Source organism: Schistocerca cancellata, chromosome 9, assembly GCF_023864275.1.
Source record: "Schistocerca cancellata isolate TAMUIC-IGC-003103 chromosome 9, iqSchCanc2.1, whole genome shotgun sequence".
Lineage (NCBI taxonomy): Eukaryota > Metazoa > Arthropoda > Insecta > Orthoptera > Acrididae > Schistocerca > Schistocerca cancellata.
Window position 1 is genome coordinate 111,333,558 of NC_064634.1, and position 22,642 is coordinate 111,356,199.

Below are 22,642 nucleotides of genomic sequence, written 5' to 3' on the forward strand. Positions count from 1 at the left end.
GTCGGCGTGCCGGCCCACTTGAATGGTCACAGCGAGCGACGCGGCTCCCTAGAGCAGGGAGCACTCCGCGGCTCACAACGGAGCCGACGAGCTGGAACAGCCTGATCTAGAGCAACAGTGCCTTGATGAATCTGTGGATAGTATGCCACGATGAATGCAGGCATGTATCAATCCAAGAGGATGTGCTACTGGGTATTAGAGGTACAGCAATCTGGATCACCACCTCTGAAGGTCTTGCTGTAGGTGGTAGAACATGCAATGTGTGGTTTTCATGAGCAATAAAAATGGCGGGAATGATGTTTATGTTGATCTCTGTTCAAATTTTCTGTACAGGTTCCGGAACTCTCGGGACCGGGGTGATGCAAAACTTTTTCTGATGTGAGTATACATTTTAACGAATAGTTATTGCTGATTAACAGCCAGTTTGGTTACAAATCGTAAGGGCGGTAACAGCCAAGTACAGTTACAGTAAGGAGTGGCAAGACCGACGAAGTACATGGTTCTATGGAGCCTTCTGTAGGAACCACATGGAGTTGTAGTACGAGGAGACTTCAAAAAGTAAGTTACATCTTATTACGGCGGGCCAAGCAGTTTTTATTGAATGCTGCACTACACTTCAAAGTGACACAGGTGCATGACGGTATTTTGCAACACACTCATCGAGTTAGTATAAAAAGCTGTCGGAACCTTTTGTCCATCGGTCTTCAGTTCCTCGACGACAGAAATGCCCTCCTTGGTCATAGAGCCATTCGAGATCAGCAGTTTGGGCATCCTCATCACAAGCCTTCCAGCAACACCCACGTCTGCGCGCCACTTGTCAAGCTGTTGGCGCCATTTCACTCCTGCCGGGCACCATAATACATTTGGTCTAAGTACCGCCAGAATTCACAGTGAATCTGTGTGTAGTTTAGGCATTCTGCGCACAAGATTTGTACTGTCTTGCTTACTTCCACTTAGTAGTAGGTATTAAGTAACTATGCCACTTTACTCCGACACTTTGTCACGCCTTTTATCAGTACCATGGCAAATCTACGTCTGCGGGAAACCTACAACGTGTAGGTCTCTCCTTACAATTCACCATTCTTGGTGCGTAATGGTGTTAGCGTGGAACGACAAATGTAAATTATCATTTTTAAGTCGCCTTGTGTTAGTAGTAGTAGCAACAGTGTTATTCATCTGCAGGTCACTTTTGTAAGGTTATTGAACATATCATGGTATTGCAATTTAAGAATTAAGACAACATAATTCGCACGTGCAGGTGTTTACATATTGCAAGTCTAATTTGACAAGTATGAGACACCTAGCCGGCCTTGTGGCAGGACCCATCGCGGGATTCGCTTGAAGTAATTTAGGGAAACGAAGAAAAACCTAAATCAGTCTGACCAGAGGAAGAGCGGAGAGTCCATGCTCCCGAATACAAGGCCACTATGTTTCAGACAGAGCGATCTCATTGTTTACACCTAAGCATACAATACTGTTAGGCAAAGAGGGGCGTTCAATAAGTAATTCAACACTTTTTTCTGAAAGCAGGTTTGTCTTATTCACGATTCCAATACGTCACGTTATCCCCAACTCTTTTGGCTACAAAACCCTATTTTTCAACATAATCTTCGATGAATGCGAGGACCTTACACCACCTCACTGGCAGGACACGTATTCCTGTATTGTCCTACTGGTCGACGTTGGAGCCAACGTCGTAGTGCATCAGTAACTTCACCATAATCCACATACTTCTTCTCGCGGAATGCATCCTTCATTGACCGAGCGAGGTGGCGCAGTGGTTAGACACTGGAATCGCATTCGGGAAGACGACGGTTCAATCCCGCGTCCGGCCATCCTGATTTAGGTTTTCCGTGATTTCCCTAAATCGCTGCAGGCAAATGCCGGGATGGTTCCTTTGAAAGGGCACGGCCGACTTGCTTCCCCGTCCTTCCCTAATCTGATGAGACCGATGACCTCGCTGTCTGGCCTCCTTCCCCAAACAACCCAATCCTACCCATCCTTCATTCGGTAAAACAGATGGTGTGGGATCCGGGCTGTAGGGTGGAGGAGGAGCAACAGTTCAGTGAAGTTTTGTGAACACTACCACCAAATACGTCCAGCTGTAGAGTGAGGTATTTGATTGCGATCCGTCGATCACCCCGAATGAGAGAGACCGCAAGTTTATGAATTGGAGTCACAGCTGTGTGCGGCCAGCACGCGGGACATTGCAAAAGTTTGCGCGACCTTGTTGCGATGATGACAGACGCTTCGCCCAACGGCTCACCGTGCTTTTGTCCGCTGCCAGGTCTTCCCAGACATTCTTTAAGCGCCTATGAATATCTGCGATGCGCTGCTTTTCAACCAAAACAAACTCAGTGACATATCTCTACTTAGAACGCATCTTTGTTACAGACGCCGTTTCGAAGGCTACGTATAATGCCGCCACCAACTGGACCTTCGTGAACGACAGGGGGTGAAGCGGGAACATTTCACAATGTTCCACAATATGTTCCCAATTTGTTCAACCCAAACTGTAAGGAAGCATTTATTCAACGCTCATCGTAATACCGTAAGAGGCTAGTCCTACATTATTCAATCAGTGCTCTCTCCTAGTCATTGCACACACTATACACACACATTGTTTCATAATGAAACACTATACACATTCTGTCCGCTGACATCACAAAGGTGGCGGCGATACATTATTTTCATTTTGTGTACCGCCACTTTCCATTTTCTAGTGTAAAAAGCTAATTCAGCGTTCCTCTACAACAATTCTGAGTTGAGAAAGAGATACGTTATTAGTATATGGCTCATAGTTGTGGCAGTAAGAAAACAAAAAAGTAATAAAACAAAAAAAGATAAAAAACATAGCATTAAAGTGTTATGTGAAATGATACACTTCTTATTGTTATTGTTATTTATTTGTTTCACATTTTTTGCCAAACTTTTACTTTGAGTAAATGTACTTTTTAACCCCCTTTTAATAAGTTCATTTTAATCTCTCTGGGCAATTTATTGTACAGTATTATTTCTTGGTAGAGAATGCTGTTTTGTAATTTATGTTCACCCCTCCTTGGTAAATGTAAGTTCACTCAAAATTTTGTTCCATGGTCATGAACAGAGCTGTTTGTCACTAATTATCAAAGTTACTTTAGATGTGCACAAAAGATCGATAAATCAATTACCATGGTGTAGTTAAGAATCTCAGTGTTTTGAACGTATCCAGCTCCACTTCTATTTTTGTTTATTGTTCTTATTAATCTCCGGACGCCTGTGGAGTGTTGCTACGCCAGCGGAAACGACATTGCCAGGTGGTTGCGCTTTTGCACAGTCCAGTCCACCATCTCCTTAGCAAATTCGTGGCGATGTTGCATGTCGTTTTTTTTTTTGTCAGTGCTAGCAGAGTTTGAACTTCGGAAGCGTGAAAGCGAAGTCGTTTACGCAGAAGCTTCTTAACTGTTGAACGAGGGACGTTCGACTCTTGTGATGCTCGGCGAAGTGACTGCTCTGTATGCATTTAGAATTCGGATGTTTGCTTTTAAAGCCTTGTCTCATATATTTACATTCATGGCATGCACTACACATTTTAAGTAATGACTAATGCAATATGGTGGCTTAAACCATTTTAACCCTTCATCCGTAAAGATGGTCCAAGAGCGAAACCGGCAGAATTTGAGTTTAAATTAAAAACAGCTGATGATTCAAATAAGCACTTTATACAAAAATTACTTCGCCTGCTGTAATAATGTATGACTTACTTTTTAAAGTAACCTCGAATTAATATTGTCTACAAGGTCACTAATATACGACATGTACAGAAAACGTCCCAGCACTCTTCTTTGCAACAGAGCTGTAATTAGATTTGCACCTATCCATTAAGAAAAAAGCTGCATCTTCCCTATCAAGAATTTCTAGTCCAATCACAAATTCCACGTCTTACGCCACATGAGCATACTTTCGTTAATATGCGTTGTTGCGGCACTGTGTCAGATGTTTCTATTGGTCTTCACTTGTTGCTGTTGTTCGATGACTCATTTTCGATCAGGACATCAGAGAGTGAATTTTATAATGGTTACACACAACAGCAGCCTCAATTTTGTAGGAGATACCACACACTGTGCTCTGCTGTAGATGGACACATCTTTAACTGAACAGATGTATTACCTATTTACTGCAGGAATACCTTCGTCTATGCCAGTGTTGCTCTCAGAAACAGCACGAAAATGCATTTCTCTGTTATATTAAAGACAGCAGATACCAGTGACCTAAATGGGCTCACACTAACGAGGTGACTGCATTATTTCAGGTGAAAGAAGGGACGTTAGTATGCCACAGAGTCATTTCTCAATACGGTACCGGTTGTTATCGCCAGAGCTGCCGCGGCCTTTGATCAGACATAGGGAAAGAAATAATATGGAAGACAGCTGAGGAATATAAATGGAAAAGTTGGCGCGACCCTTCCTCGGCCAAACGTAACGGATAACAAATTTAACTTGAAAAGTTTCAGTTCTGGGAACAAAGGAGGTGAGGGAGAATGCCGAGGCACGCAGAGGGATGTTTCTCATTAAAATTCGCCTTTGATCCTGAGACTCGTTAAATCTTCTGCGGGCGCCCAGAGGGCGTCGGTGTTGGAAATGAGAGAGCAGTGGGGGAGGAGTAGGAGGGGGTCTGTGGTGCCAAACAGACGCCCTCACCCCCAACCCCAGTCCCAACGACTGCCGGCACTGACCACCGCTGTCTCTGGACGACTTCCTTCCGCCTGGTGTGGTCGCCACATTCTCACTGCTCTGCTGCTTGTCAAGCAGACTACATCGCAGTCTCTACGAGCGACAGAAAACCAGAAGCTACAACCACAATTTGCATACTACTGTAAATTAATTTCTCTTCTACTGTAGCTCGTAGTTCCTTCCCATGGCAGGTTCGACACATTCTCACTCTGCTGCTGTTTGCCCCTATGGTACACACTGCAATCTTTATAACTGTCAAAAAAAAACATGGTCTGCAAGAACACTACGCAAGCCATTCTTATGTGTATGGCAGAGGGTACATTCTATTCTACCATGTGTTATGGTTCCTTTGTGAAGTAATAGCAAGTAATACATGACAGAACCAACTGAAGTTTTTTTTTATTTGTGGGTCTATGGATCTACATGGCACACGATGCAGATGCTATCACCAGCATATGAACAGCAACGTGTAAGCCTTGTAAGCAGGCTGTGATCATCACATGACGCCTTGCCTTGTTGCTTGGTCAGTACATCAGGTACCATATCGGTTTTCAGTTCAAAATAAACTAGATGAGTTAGGACTGGCATTAAAAAGAAGTCTGTGAAAATAATGGCGCCATTTAATACCTAGTGTGTGAGTAGCATCTGCTCAGAGATCTGTGCACAGACTCAAATCGAAATCTTACAAATTAAGTGTAGTCAGCCATCAGCCTGTTGGATATATTTCGCGAACATATATTGGGAGAAATGGGAGAAAATTGTGTGAGTTATGCTACCACTATAAAATATCTCACGCAGGAATTCTAGGAGTAAGGTAAGAGACATTAGGAGGAGTACAGACGAATGGAAAAATAAATAAGTATCCGTTAGATGCTGATCAGTTTCCGTTTATGAAAGGTAAAGGCACTAAGGAGCCAGTTGTGGCATTGCACTTGATAAAAGAAGCAAGACTTAAGAAAAATCAAGACACGTTATAGGGCTTGAAATGGAGAAATGGTGAAATTGAGGAAGATGTTCAAAATTGTCAGAAGAAGTAAGATATAAAGAAAGGCAGGTAATACAGAATATGTACAAACACCAAGAGAGAATAATAATAAAGGGAGACCAAGAACGAAATGTTCAGATTCGAAAGAGTGTAAGGTATGCAATGTTTCGCCTCTACAGTTCAATGTAAACATCGAAGAAGCAGTGATGAAAGTAAGAGAAAGGCTCAGGAGTGGGATTAAAATTCAGGGTAAAAAGATATCAATGATGAGACTGGCTATCCTCAGTGACAGTGACGAATAGTAATGGTACCTGTTGAATGAAATGAACAGTGTAATGAGGGTACACTATGAATGTAGAATAAACTGAATAAAGTACAAGGTGATCGGGAGCAGCACAAAAGATCTTAAGATAATGACCACAAAGTAGGCAAAGTGAAGGAATTCTGTTGCCTTGAAGATGAGAAGTTTACTGGTAACGGTCAAGGGCCTTAATTAGAGGAAAATTCCTCTGAGAATGTTAGTTTGGAGCACAGCACTGAACAGAAGTGAATCATGGACAGTAAGAAAACTGGGAAAGACGAGAATATAAGTGTTTGAGATTTGGTGTTGTAGAATGCCGTTGGAAATTAAGTGGACTGATATTATAGTGAATGATGGGGTTCTCCACAGAATTAGCGAGGGAAGGGACATGTGATAAACACTGACGAGAGGAAGGAACAGGATGATAGAAAATATGTTGAGACATAAGAAAATAATTTCCGTGACACTAGAGAGAACTGCAGAGATGGAAAATCTGTAGGTGCAGACAGGTCGGAATATATCCAACAAATAACTGAGGACGTTGGGTGTAACTGCAACTCTGAGATGGAGAGTTGGGCAAAGTAGAGAAAGTCACAATGGGCCGCATCAAGATTGTGGACCCAAAATAAATAACAGCGTATACTGGAACTAACTACCTAGCGAAATGCACTGTGTAGTGTCTTACAAATTTCGTACACAATAAAATTATATGCAAATTGTGGGGACCAAGTATTCTGACATGAGATCTGCAACACTTGCTTGCATGTAATCACATTCGACCACCATGTTTTCATGAATGTTTCTCCCTTCAGTAACTCCAGTCATAACTCTTCAGGGAGGTCAGTTGTTCTGTTCAGTTTGGCGGTGAGAAAGACATCAATTATAACATCTTTGATGACATCTGCTCATACTTTGATATAGATGCAGTAGAATGTACAGGATCGTGTTGCAAGTGTATTTACCTCCTTCAAAGTGACATCATTTTAAGTGATTTTTTTGGCGCGAAAATTGAAAGCGTGTATCCATTTTGCCTCCCCTCGCACCGTGTAGGCGGATTATTTTGTGACACGTGTTCCTGTCAAACTTTACTAACGACCTGTAGAGATGTGTTGTACACAGAACATGTTTACAGGAAGCACATAACAAAAATGCGATACTTACGGCTATTGTCTGCATATCTTAGATGAATGTACGTTTATGAGACAAAATATTGTGTCCATTGCCCACCTGTACACCCCCATACAGTAGAGATTCTGTACAGTAGAGATTCTGTGTGCCATGGGTTCGACTTCGTAGGTTTCTGGAGGTATATGACACAAGTCTAGGCACAGGTTATGAAAATTCGGTAAAAATGAAGGATGTTGACATAGAACCCTCTGCTTAGCGACATGTTCGCATTCTTCCAGCACTATCCAACGCCTTGGAATATAGCTATAGTCCACGACCAGCTAAAAAACTGCCTAACTACAAACAACCTTCTAGAAGAATTCCATCCAGGTTTTCGCAAACGTCACAGCACAGGATCTGCCTTGATAAAGGTGACAAATGATCTGAGGCTTGCCGTGGATGCACAAGAGAAACTATCATGTGCTTCTTAGACTTCATCAAAGCATTTGACACTGTCGACAACGACATTTTACTTTCAAACATTGCAACCTTAATTTCTCACCAAGTGCAGTGCAGTGCTTACTCTCATATCTGGCGTCTCGCTAGCAGTGCGTCATGCCTGACACCATAAACTCACAACGTAGGCAGGGAGTATCAGGTGTCCCATAGGGTTTGGTGTTAGACTCTATACTCCTTTCATTGTGCGTAAATGATCTGTCATCAATCTTGTCCTGCTGCACATACCACATGTACGATGAGGCCGTCCAGTATTTAAATTCAAAACCAATAAATCTGAACACAGCTATTGAGAATCTCAACACAGATGTGAATGCACTTTGAAAATGGGCGCAGGATGTAGAATTAAAGCTCCACCCAGCCAAAACCCAAGCAGTACTGGTTGGTCATCCTGGGCTCATTAGCCCAAAATATCGGGAATCCCTAACAACTTTAACCCTAAATAGGGCAAATATCTACTAAAACTAAACTGAACTGAGCACATAATTGCCATATGGAAGTAGGCTTCAGGATCTCTCCATATCCTACAAAAATATAAAACTCTTCACTCTTGACCTGAAAAAGAAACTTGTAGGCTACAAGCATTTATGCATTCAATTATTGATAACAGCGATGTTGTCCAGCAAGGCCTTTCCCATGAAAACTCAGTGATGTTCGACTCTTTGATCATACTTTACCATGATATGCACGGCCATCCTGGCTGCATACTGACAAGCGCAGATATTCCCATTCTGTTTTTCTTCTTTGCTGTCTTATCATTGAACACAGACCCTCCAATCTCTGGTAAATCCTAAGGTTATTGTCTGAACATGGCAGAAACAGACTTTCACATCAGAGCAAAATCCTTTCTGTCCTACTACATCGTTAAGTCCTTCTCATTAGCAGGGAACCGACTTTGGCATAATCCCCCGCATTATATTAGAAAACTGAATAACATCTCCAACTTCAGAAGACAGTTAATGACATATCTACTAAAGTAACAGTAAGGATTACCAGTGTCCTCGTACAGACTCCTTAGACTTGTGCATCCTTCTTTCCAATCATGTCTTGCTCACATCCCAGTATTCTCAGCTGGTGCAGTCTGCTTAAATTTTCTTTCCCAATAAATCAGTATATCATAAAACATCTATCTTGTACGCTTGTAAACTCTTTTTAAATCTGCCACTATCATTACTGTTACCCATTGTCATTATTATTAGAATTATAACTATTATCGCTATTAGTTGCAGGAGCAGCAGTAATACAAGCACTGCAAGTATTAACTTTATTAGTTCTCAGTCAGTATTATTTACTCACGTCGTCACTATACGAGCGCGTACACACTCAAATGATTTTAATACTATTTGTCACATTAAAATTGTTATTTATTATTAAGTAACTATGACGTAATAAAGGATCACGCGAATTTGGTCACCAACAAAATGCTCCTCAAACCACTGTAGCACGATTCTGGCCCCGTGACACAGGATGGTTATTGTGCTGGAAGATGTCATAGCCATAGGAGAAGACACAAAGCATGAAGATATGCAGGTGGTCCGCAATTATGTGTACAGCTCACATGGTGCCTGCACTTAACTCGAGAGGTCCCACGGAAATCAATATGAACTCCCTCCCCCCCTCCCCCTCCCCCATAGTACACTCCTGGAAATTGAAATAAGAACACCGTGAATTCATTGTCCCAGGAAGGGGAAACTTTATTGACACATTCCTGGGGTCAGATACATCACATGATCACACTGACAGACCCACAGGCACATAGACACAGGCAACAGAGCATGCACAATGTCGGCACTAGTACAGTGTATATCCACCTTTCGCAGCAATGCAGGCTGCTATTCTCCCATGGAGACGATCGTAGAGATGCTGGATGTAGTCCTGTGGAACGGCTTGCCATGCCATTTCCACCTGGCGCCTCAGTTGGACCAGCGTTCGTGCTGGACGTGCAGACCGCGTGAGACGACGCTTCATCCAGTCCCAAACATGCTCAATGGGGGACAGATCCGGAGATCTTGCTGGCCAGGGTAGTTGACTTACACCTTCTAGAGCACGTTGGGTGGCACGGGATACATGCGGACGTGCATTGTCCTGTTGGAACAGCAAGTTCCCTTGCCGGTCTAGGAATGGTAGAACGATGGGTTCGATGACGGTTTGGATGTACCGTGCACTATTCAGTGTCCCCTCGACGATCACCAGTGGTGTACGGCCAGTGTAGGAGATCGCTCCCCACACCATGATGCCGGGTGTTGGCCCTGTGTGCCTCGGTCGTATGCAGTCCTGATTGTGGCGCTCACCTGCACGGCGCCAAACACGCATACGACCATCATTGGCACCAAGGCAGAAGCGACTCTCATCGCTGAAGACGACACGTCTCCATTCGTCCCTCCATTCACGCCTGTCGCGACACCACTGGAGGCGGGCTGCACGATGTTGGGGCGTGAGCGGAAGACGGCCTAACGGTGTGCGGGACGTAGCCCAGCTTGATGGAGACGGTTGCGAATGGTCCTCGCCGATACCCCAGGAGCAACAGTGTCCCTAATTTGCTGGGAAGTGGCGGTGCGGTCTCCTACGGCACTGCGTAGGATCCTACGGTCTTGGCGTGCATCCGTGCGTCGCTGCGGTCCGGTCCCAGGTCGACGGGCACGTGCACCTTCCGCCGACCACTGGCGACAACATCGATGTACTGTGGAGACCTCACGCCCCACGTGTTGAGCAATTCGGCGGTACGTCCACCCGGCCTCCCGCATGCCCACTATACGCCCTCGCTCAAAATCCGTCAGCTGCACATACGGTTCACGTCCACGCTGTCGCGGCATGCTACCAGTGTTAAAGACTGCGATGGAGCTCCGTATGCCACGGCAAACTGGCTGACACTGACGGCGGCGGTGCACAAATGCTGCGCAGCTAGCGCCATTCGACGGCCAACACCGCGGTTCCTGGTGTGTCCGCTGTGCCGTGCGTGTGATCATTGCTTGTACAGCCCTCTCGCAGTGTCCGGAGCAAGTATGGTGGGTCTGACACACCGGTGTCAATGTGTTCTTTTTTCCATTTCCAGGAGTGTACTTTCGGCAGCAGCGGCGCGCGAACGGCGGACTAGCTTCGTCGTCTCCGAAATCTTCGGTCCCAGGCGCCAGACCACAACCGTCCGCCCTCTGTCAGTGTGATTCCCCATTTGTAGCCCATACCCTCGCTACAGTGATTCCCCATTCGTCTCCGCTCCCCCTGTGTACTTTCCTTACCGCGTCACGTGTCCAGTACGCAACCTGTCGGCACTGAACCTTGCAGGGGGCAGCCGGCGTAATGTTTTCCTTCATCATTGTGTGTGTCTGTGTGTGTGTGTGTGTGTGTGTGTGTGTGTGTGTGTGTGTGTGTGTGTGTGTGTATTTATGTCAGGGGCTATTCGGATAGTAAGTTCCAATCGGTCACGAAATGGAAACTATTGTGAAAATACGACGAAGCTTTACACAGATGTGTTGGACAGTGTCTCCAGTATGCCAATAGCGTCACTTCGCTCTTTTCAGTTCTGAGTGCACGGTGAACGAGTAAAGATGCCTACAATGATAGTGTCTCCCGCCAAGGATGAGGGCCTGTTCAAAGATTTCGCCTGATGTCATGCATCCCACATAACGTAACTGCCATGTGGTTCCTTGTTCTTGACAACTCAAAAATGGTTCAAATGGTTCTGAGCACCTAACTAACCTAAGGCCATCACACACATCCATGCCCAAGGCAGGATTCGAATCTGCGACCGTAGCGGTCGCGCGGTTCCAGACTGAAGCGCCTAGAACGGCTCGGCCACACCAGCTGGCCTCTTGACAATTCTCGGCCGCACTCTGGAGGGGCAATGAACATAATCCCACAGTGTTTTCGATTGGAAGTGTTTAATCACCAAACATACAGCCCATAACTAGATTCCCCTGAGTTTCATCTTTCCTCACTTGAACCGCTGGCTTTGAGGACAACATTTTGGCACAGTCCCAAAGAGCTGCAGACCAGCGTAGAGTATTGGTCGAAAGCACAGGTGGTGTCTTCTACCGTGAGAGTATTGGAAAGTTGGCACAACACGATGACAAAATCCTCAGTGGGTGAAGTGGCTATGTAGAGTAGTAGCTGGAAGGTGTAGCTGACTTTTGCAAATGAAACATTTTCGATTTTCGCGGTGCTTTCAATTTCGTGACCGATCGGAAATTACTTTCCAAACAGGCCTCGTAGATATATATGTCCCAGCATAGCTCTGTAACAATCGTGGCCAAGTGTGATACATCGTGACTTCTTATCCAGAACGAGACTTACGTGTAAGACTCACTTACAAGGGAACCTCCCCATCACACCCCCCTCAGATTTAGTTATAAGTTGGCACAGTGGTATAGGCCTTGAAAAACTGAATACAGATCGATCGAGAAAACAGGAAGAAGTTGTGTGGAACTATGAAAAAAAATCAAAATATACAAACTTTCAAGGCCTATCCACTGTGCCAAATTATAACTAAATCTGAGGGGGGTGCGATGGGGAGGTTCCCTTGTTAGTAGCCTTAAGACTGGATTGTTTGTGTGAGAGAGGGGTGACGGAGTAAAATTAATCGAAACCATTATCAGTGTCCTATAGACACTGCTGTTGATTTGTAGGTGACATTTTACCCTTAGAGATTAGGATAGCGGTTGTAAGGAGCCACATGGATGCATAATTATTGAATGTTCTAGGGAGATTTCAACCAAGCTTGGTACATGGATTTTTTAATAACGGGAAAGAGAGATATTGGGACAAAGACACCGCCAGCACTTATGAGTTTCTGACTTGCAACTGTCATATGTAACACTGACCGAATGTTATTGATGTCAGTCCGCGTATTTAAAAAAACATTTAAACCACGTGTCTTTCATTTAAATGTAATAACCGTTTCTGGCCGAACTAAACAATCTTGCTGTGACACAATGTCACTATCCTACAGGGTGAAAAGTATTTAAACCGACAAACTCAGGGAGGTTGTAGGGGACATCAAAACAAATATTTTTCCCTAATGTCATTTTTTCCTATGAGGAGTATTTAAACCGGTAGAGGAAAATTTCTCTGGCGGCAAATTAATTAAATCAACAAACACTTTTCCATTTTTTATGACCAAGAGGCAACAACTAGGTAGCAGATACGGCCCAATTACACAACAACACCAACCCACACATTCACGAAGAACTGCACTTGATGTGCGCTAGTGGATTATCCTCACTCCAAACATGCGAATTGTGCATGTTGAAGACTCCATCACGCCCGAACGTTGCTTCATTGGTAAACAACACACAGGATGGAAATGTAGGGTGCAGTTCACACTGTTCCAGGTACCACTGCGAAAACTGTGCTCTGGGTGGATAATCAACTGGTTCCAGGTTGTGGACACGCTGTGAGTGAAATGGACGTAACAATTGCTCTCGAAGGACTGTTCTTACGTTCGTCTGATTCGTCCCCATGTGACGTGCAATTGCACGAGTGCTGATTGAAGAATCCCGCTCCACATGCTGCAAGACAGCTTCCTCAAATTGCAGCGTTCTTACCGTGCGACGGCGTCCCTGTCCAGGTAATCTGTCTGCTAAATGACCTGGTCTCACGCAGACGTTGGCACACAGCATCACTTATGATGCGGGATACGGCGATTAGGATATTGTTGTTGATAAGCCCGCTGTGCAGCTAGTCCGTTGTGGTGCCCTATGTAGTGCGCACCAACCATATCAGTGTACTCACTCCAGGTGTATCGCTCCATTAATAAACAGAGAAAATGCACTACTACACTGGTGGACAGCAGTTGCCTACAACTGAAGAGCGTACTACGCCCTCTAACTACTGAAGATCGCATTACGACCTCTATCAACTGAAGAGCGTAATATGGCCTCCAACGGTTTAAATACGAGGAGCGGCTAGAAAAAAACCGGACTGATGCTGGAAAAAACATTTATTTACAATTATTTACAATTTCATGTTATCTCCTTCAATGTACTCTCCTCCTCGGTCTCTACACCGCTCCATACGAATTTTCCAGTGTTCATAGCAATGCTGCAGATCATTTTCGGTAAGTCCATACATCACTTCCGTCGATTTTTCTTTCACTGCTTCAACTGTCTCAAATCTAGTTCCTTTCAAAGCTGACTTGACTTTAGGGAAAAGAAAAAAGTCACAGGGGGCCAAATCAGGTGAGTAGGGTGGATGATCTAAGATGGGAATGTTGTGTTTTGCCAAAAACGTCTTCACTGACAACGCACTGTGAGCTGGGGCATTGTCTTGGTGAAGGATCCATGACTTTTTTCTCCACAAATCGTTCCGTTTTCTCCGTACTCGCTCACGTAGGGTAGCCAGGACGCTAATGTAGTAATGCTGATTCACTGTTTGTCCCTCTGGTACCCAATCAATGTGCACAATCCCTTTGATGTCAAAAAAAAAACAATCATCATTGCCTTGAATTTCGATTTTGACATTCGTGCTTTTTTTTCTCGTGGAGAACCAGGAGTTTTCCAATGCATCGATTGGCGTTTAGTTTCGGGATCATAAGTAAAAAACCACGATTCATCGCAAGTAATAACATTTTGTAAGAAGGTGGGATCACTTTCAATGTTTTCCAGGATGTCAGAACAAATCATTCTTCGGCGTTCCTTCTGTTCAATTGTGAGACACTTTGGAACCATTTTTGAACACACTTTGTTCATGTTGAAACATTCATGAAGAATCTGCCTAACACTTTCCTTGTCAACTCCTGTTAACTCAGACACTGCTCTGATTGTTAAACGGCGATCTTGTCGAACAAGTTTACCGATTTTTTCAATGTTTGCATCAGTTTTTGCTGACAATGGTCTGCCAGTGCGAGTGTCATCACTGGTGTCTTCGCGGCCATCTTTAAATCGTTTAAACCACTCAAACACTTGTGTTTGCGATAAACAATCATCGCCGTACACTTGTTGTAACATTACAAACGTTTCACTTGCAGATTTTCCTAGTTTGAAACAAAATTTGATGTTAACACGCTGCTCTTTCTGTACACTCAACATTTTCCGACGCACAGACAAAACGTCAACTACTTAAAACAGACGCCACGGGCAGACTGAGTGCAGGAGGCAGATGACACTCGAGCAGTAGGCGGAGCGAGAGTCACGTGACAGGCCACGCGACTTTCAGCCTTATTGCATTCGTTTTATTGTTTCACCAGTACCAGTCCGGTTTTTTTCTAGCCACACCTCGTAATCCTCGTAGGAAAAAATGAGATTAGCGAAAAATATTTGTTTTGATGCCCCCTACAACCTCCCATAGTTTGTCGGTTTAAATATTTTCACCCTGTATAAATCTGTGTCTTATCTCTTACATGGAGACTCTGATAAGTGCCTTAGCGAACTTGGACTAAATTGGTGGAAAACGATTATCAGACTTAAATAGAGAAAACGTGATCCATACTATTTTGGTCATAACATTATAAAATAAGATCACTTGCCAACTCCATGAAAGTGTGCTCCAGTGCTAGAGTGAAGGCGCCAAGTAGGAGCGATTCGAGTTGCTTGGAGGACGAGTAGGAGGTGGAGGAGGGTGGAGGGGGAAGAAGGGGCTGGCAGAAGCGGTCGACTTGCAGTGAGGCTCCTGGAGGCATGGCGCCGGCCGCAACGTCATCAATACAACAACTAGGGTGGGGGGTGGGGGTGGGGGGAGCAGTGGCGGCAGAGCGATCGAAAAGGAATTCGATTCCGGCCGCTTGCCGGGCGGAAAGAACGCCTGGTATTTAATAGCATCTGCCACAGTGGAAATACGACGCGCCGCCGCCCAATACATTCAGAAGAGGCCGTCTCCTGCTGTGCCGGAGTCACTCGCCTTGCGGCACGGAATGGCGAACGTCGGGCGGAGACAGAACCGGGGGTGGGGGGGGGAGATGGGGGTAGATTAAATTTCTTTGTTCTGAAGGCGTGGAGGCGCGTCTTGGCGGAATACGCAATGAGGGCGGCCGAAAACACTGGCTGGCACCCTAGCGGGGAGGGGAGGGCGGGCAGTGATGTTATTGGAGGGAGGGGCAGTCCCACCCTCACCCTACGACGTGTGCGCAGGCAGAAGGGGAGGACCTCCTGCCGCCCTTACTGGAATCCAGAGCGCGCGTCTGTGGGGTCGAAACGTCGGCGTCCTCAGGTCTCGTAAGCGAAACACAGGCGCGGGGTCGGCTGTGGTCCTTATGCGCCGGTAATCCCTCTCCGGTACTCTCAGGTCCTGCTCAGTTACGAACACGCCAGCCCCACAGCTTGTCTGTACGGGTACCAATTTTCATTGCCCGCTATCATGTGAGATTAAAACCAGAAATATGCTTCATTGCAGTTGACATGATTAAAGCTACGCTACTGGCCATTAAAATTGCTACACCAAGAAGAAATACAGATGATAAACGGATATTCATTGGACAAATATATTATACTAGAATGTGATTACATTTTCACGCAATTTGGGTGCATAGATCCTGAGAAATCAGTACCCAGAACAACCACCTCTGGCCGTAATAAGGGCCTTGACAAGCCTGGCCATTGAGTCAAACAGAGCTTGGATGGCGTGTAAAGGTACAGCTGCCCACGTAGCTTCAACACCATGCCACGGTTCATCAAGAGTAGCGACTGGCGTATTGTGACGAGCCAGTTGCTCGGCCACCATTGACAACACGTTTTCAGTTGGTGAGAGATCTGGAGAATGTGCTGGCCAGGGCAGCAGTCGAACATTTTCTGTATACACAAAGGCCCGTACAGGACCTGCAACATGCGGTCGTGCATTATCCTGCTGAAATGTAGGTTTTCGCAGGGATCGAATGAAGGGTAGAGCCACGGGTCGTAACACATCTGAAATGTAACGTCCGCTGTTCAAAGTCCCGTCAATGCGAACAAGAGGTGACCGAGACGTGTAATCAGTGGCACCCCATACCATCACGCCGGGTGATACGCCAGTATGACGATGACGAATACACGCTTCCAATGGGCGTTCACCGCGATGTCGCCAAACACGGATGTGACAATCATGATGCTGTAAACAGAACCTGGATTCATCTGAAAAAATGATGTTTTGCCATTTGTGCACCCAGTTCGTCGTTGAGTACACCATCGCAGGCGCTCCTGTCTGTGATGCAGCGTCAAGGGTAGCCGCAGCCATGGTCTCCGAGCTGATAGTCCATGCTGCTGCAAACGCCGTCGAACGGTTCGTGCAGGTGATTGTTGTCTTGCAAACCCCATCTGTTGACTCAGGGATCGAGACGTGGCTGCACGATCCGTTACAGCCATGCGGATAAGATGCCTGTCATCTCGACTGCTAGTGATACGAGGCCGTTGGGATCCAGTACGGCCTTCCGTATTACCGTCCTGAACCCACCGATTCCATTTTCTGCTAACAGTCATTCGATCTCGACCAACGCGAGCATGTCATGTTACGATAAACCGCAATCGCGATAGGCTACAATCCGACCTTTATCAAAGTCGGAAACGTGGTGGTACGCATTTGTCCTCCTGACACGAGGCATCACAACAACGTTTCATCAGGCAACGCCGGTCAACTGCTGTTTGTGTATGAGAAATCGGCTGGAAACGTTCCTCATTTCAGCACGTTGTAGGTGTCGCCACCGGCGAAAACCTTGTGTGAATGCTCTGAAAAGCTAATCATTTGCATATCACAGCATCTTTTTCCTGTCGGTTAAATTTCGCGTCTGTAGCACGTCATCTTCGTGGTGTAGCAATTTTAATGGCCAGTAGCGTACTACACTCCTGGAAATTGAAATAAGAACACCGTGAATTCATTGTCCCAGGAAGGGGAAACTTTATTGACACATTCCTGGGGTCAGATACATCACATGATCACACTGACAGAACCACAGGCACATAGACACAGGCAACAGAGCATGCACAATGTCGGCACTAGTACAGTGTATATCCACCTTTCGCAGCAATGCAGGCTGCTATTCTCCCATGGAGACGACCGTAGAGATGCTGGATGTAGGCCTGTGGAACGGCTTGCCATGCCATTTCCACCTGGCGCCTCAGTTGGACCAGCGTTCGTGCTGGACGTGCAGATCGCGTGAGACGACGCTTCATCCAGTCCCAAACATGCTCAATGGGGGACAGATCCGGAGATCTTGCTGGCCAGGGTAGTTGACTTACACCTTCTAGAGCACGTTGGGTGGCACGGGATACATGCGGACGTGCATTGTCCTGTTGGAACAGCAAGTTCCCTTGCCGGTCTAGAAATGGTAGAACGATGGGTTCGATGACGGTTTGGATGCACCGTGCACTATTCAGTGTCCCCTCGACGATCACCAGTGGTGTACGGCCAGTGTAGGAGATCGCTCCCCACACCATGATGCCGGGTGTTGGCCCTGTGTGCCTCGGTCGTATGCAGTCCTGATTGTGGCGCTCACCTGCACGGCGCCAAACATGCATACGACCATCATTGACACCAAGGCAGAAGCGACTCTCATCGCTGAAGACGACACGTCTCCATTCGTCCCTCCATTCACGCCTGTCGCGACGCCACTGGAGGCGGGCTGCACGATGTTGGGGCGTGAGCGGAAGACGGCCTAACGGTGTGCGGGACCGTAGCCCAGCTTCATGGAGACGGTTGCGAATGATCCTCGCCGATACCCCAGGAGCAACAGTGTCCCTAATTTGCTGGGAAGTGGCGGTGCGGTCCCCTACGGCACTGCGTAGGATCCTACGGTCTTGGCGTGCATCCGTGCGTCGCTGCGGTCCGGTCCCAGGTCGACAGGCACGTGCACCTTCCGCCGACCACTGGCGACAACATCGATGTACTGTGGAGACCTCACGCCCCACGTGTTGAGCAATTCGGCGGTACGTCCACCCGGCCTCCCGCATGCCCACTATACGCCCTCGCTCAAAGTCCGTCAACTGCACATACGGTTCACGTCCACGCTGTCGCGGCATGCTACCAGTGTTAAAGACTGCGATGGAGCTCCGTATGCCACGGCAAACTGGCTGACACTGACGGCGGCGGTGCACAAATGCTGCGCAGCTAGCGCCATTCGACGGCCAACACCGCGGTTCCTGGTGTGTCCGCTGTGCCGTGCGTGTGATCATTGCTTGTACAGCCCTCTCGCAGTGTCCGGAGCAAGTATGGTGGGTCTGACACACCGGTGTCAATGTGTTCTTTTTTCCATTTCCAGGAGTGTATTAGCAAGTAACCATGTTTCTCAAATGAGATTCGCACTCAGACGCAAATAAATATGTGGGCAGGTTGTAACTTCTACAATCTCAGAGCTCCATGGGAAGCCACTTTGCATGCAAGATATTGGAAACAGGTGAAGTATCGTCAGACTCCAAGAAGAATGTGGCATTTCTAATTCCACAGACGGCAGTTTCTGAGGTGTGAATATTAATGAAAGCTTCAGTTTCGTCAGTCATGGATGCGAAATACTCGCACGAATTGCATTAGAACTCAAAACCTGGAAGGAGATGTTCGGTTTCGGTTGTAATATAGGAGCACGTGGGCCAGTACAGACCTTCGAGTTATTTTATGACACAGGCTAAAAAAGAGACAAAACTTCTTTATAAAATTCATAGGTTTTTTAGTGAAAGCTTTTGGCAGCCGTAACTGGAATCCACTCTTTCAGAAGCCAACACGGATAAAATATAAGGAGCGCAAGGTTATCGACAACTAGATCAAAACCAGACTGCAGTTATCAAAAGGAGCGAGACAGAGCTGTAGCCTATCCCCGTCGTTATACAGTCTGCATAACAACCAAACAGTAAAGAGAATCAAGGAGAAACTTGGAAAATGTATTAGAGTTTGCGACCGAACCGCCGAATCTTTCCATCAGTAAATGGGGTATGTTCTCAACTGACTCGGTTGTTTTAACCCCCTCCACTGACGGAATGACCCGCTTCCTAATTCCGTATGTATAAAACCAATACGGACTTGTAACTGTCACGCCTTTGCGCTTACTGCTACATATTTTAACCGTTAATAGCTCAGTCCTAATGGTAAGAAGTAGTAGTGAATTCGCGTTGTTAATATTTGAATACAGCACAGATGCCACAAGCTCAGTTCACTTTTACTCCACTCCTACCCTTGCCATTGCACCACATTAACTATGTGCTACGTGGACCTTGCTAAATTCACTTGCGTGTAAATGTGAATGTAGTCGGATTAAAACGATAGTTGCAGACGGAATTAGATTAAGAAGTGAGACGCGAGCGAGCGGTCTAAGGCGCTGCAGTCACGGACTGTGCGGCTGGTCCCGGCGGAGGTACGAGTCCTCCCTCGGGCATGGGTGTTTGTATTTGTCCTTAGGATAATTTAGGCTAAGTAGTATGTAAGCTTTAGGACTGATGACCTTAGCAATTAATTCCCATAAGATTTCACACACATTTGAACATTTGAGACGCTAGAATTAGTAGACGAATTTTGCTTTTCGGCAGCGAAATACACTGCCTGGCCAAAAAAAGTTAACCTCCCAGAAGGGGAGGAGGGAAGGGAATGAAACTCTACAGCTTGATGGGATATGTGATGTTATTTCACTCCTTACAAAATCGAGTCGAATTTAGAAATTACATGGCATTATGAGCCCAGTTATCAGTATGACGTTACACCTCCTATGGTCTGGATGCATGCAGTGATCGTTTCCTTTTTCAGTTCGATTCAGCACCTCCTCATCTAACGTTTCACTTCTGTACAAGGTCACACTGTAGATACTATTTTCAGGAGAGACTTACTAATACTGAAGCATATATTCGACGTTAACAGATTTATCTTTTTCGAAATACCTTTCTTGCTATTGCCAGTCTGCGTCTTATATCTTCCCTCTTTTCGGTCATCGTCAGTTACACTGCATGACAAAAAGAGCGGTGAGTCCACGAGACATGTCAATGTAATTACGCACACGTACACACTATCAGTGGGTATGTAAATAATTAAAGTTGTAATTCACTGCGACAGGTAGATGGCCACCAGAGGAAATCAGTGTTGTTCGTCTTAAGTGTTGTTATCATGCCTGTTACGGTATATAATGGGCGTGAACGTCATATGTTGAGTGATCGCTGTGAAGGGCACGGAAATGCTGCGTACTCGGATAAGACAGCGTTATCAGAACCTGACAGAGTTTGAAATGGGACCCATTCTGGGCCTCCACCTAGACGGCTGGTTGAATCGTGCAGTATCCATATTTTTGTGTTAGCAGAAGAGTCAACACCGTGTTACGAGTGGAGGCCGAAATGCACGCGTTTTAGCTCACGCAGGCTGGCGTGAGGAGGGAACAACTATACTGACGTGAGGTCTGGAACATGACAAGGAATGAGAATTCAGAAAGCGGACGTAATTAGTTTGATACTTAACTTTAATCCATTAATGATGAATGTCGCTCTTGACGGTACATGTTTCACAATATTATCTGTTCAGAATACATTCTTGAATATAGTAAAATAGTAGCTGAATATGGCGCCTTGCTAGGTCGTAGCAAATGACGTAGATGAAGGCTATGCTAAACTGTCGTCTCTGCAAATGAGAGCGTATGTAGACAGTGAACCATCGCTAGCATAGTCGGCTGTACAGCTGGGGCGAGTGCTAGGGAGTCTCTCTAGACTAGACCCGCCGTGTGGCGGCGCTCGGTCTGCAGTCACTGATAGTGGCGACACTCGGGTCCGACGTATACTAACGGACCGCGGCCGATTTAAAGGCTGACGGTGACACCACACATATTTGTGGGGAATTCGGATGTGACCGTGTCCCAGTGTTGGCCTGCATGGGAACGTGACGGCGAGCAAATCCGTCGTCAAGATTCCAGCCAACCACGTGTGAACACAATAATGGAGGAATGCTGCACTGTGCAGGAAGTACGGTATACAAGCCCCTTCACATCTGACAACAAGTAATCGACTGCCTGCAGCATTCTCTGTGCGTATAATGCGCGCGCACCCGTGTGTGTGTGTGTGTGTGTGTGTGTGTGTGTGTGTGTGTGAGAGAGAGAGAGAGAGAGAGAGAGAGAGATATTCCTCATATATACAGGGTGAGTCACCTAACATTACCGCTGCACATATTTCGTAAACCACATCAAATACTGACGAATCGATTCCACAGAGCGAAAGTGAGGAGAGGGGCTAGTGTAGTTGGTTAATACAAACCATAAAAAAACGCACGGAAGAATGTTTTTTAACACAAACCTACGTTTTTTTAAATGGAACCCCGTTAGTTTTGTTAGCACATCTGAACATATAAACAAATACGTAATCAGTGCCGTTTGTTGCATTGTAAAATGTTAATTACATCCGGAGATATTGTAACCTAAAGTTGACGCTTGAGTACCACTCCTCCGCTGTTCGATCGTGTGTATCGGAGAGCACGGAATTACGTAGGGATCCAAAGGGAACGGTGATGGACCTTATGGACCTTAGGTACAGAAGAGACTGGAACAGCACATTACGTCCACATGCTAACACCTTTTTATTGGTCTTTTTCACTGACGCACATGTACATTACCATGAGGGGTGAAGTACACGTACACACGTGGTTTCCGTTTTCAATTACGGAGTGGAATAGAGTGTGTCCCGACATGTCAGGCCAATAGATGTTCAATGTGGTGGCCATCATTTGCTGCACACAATTGCAATCTCTGGCGTAATGAATGTCGTACACGCCGCAGTACATCTGGTGTAATGTCGCCGCAGGCTGCCACGATACGTTGTTTCATATCCTCTGGGGTTGTAGGCACATCCCGGTACACATTCTCCTTTAACGTACCCCACAGAAAGAAGTCCAGAGGTGTAAGATCAGGAGAACGGGCTCGCCAATGTATGCGTCCTCCACGTCCTATGAAACGCCCGTCGGAGGTTTCAAGCGTCAACTTTAGGTTACAATATCTCCGGATGTAATTAACATTTTACAATGCAACAAACGGCTCTGATTACGTATTTGTTTATATGTTCAGATGTGCTAACAAAACTAACGTGGTTCCATTTAAAAAAACGTAGGTTTGTGTTAAAAAACATACTTACGTGCATTTTTGTATGGTTTGTATTAAACAATTACACTAGCCCC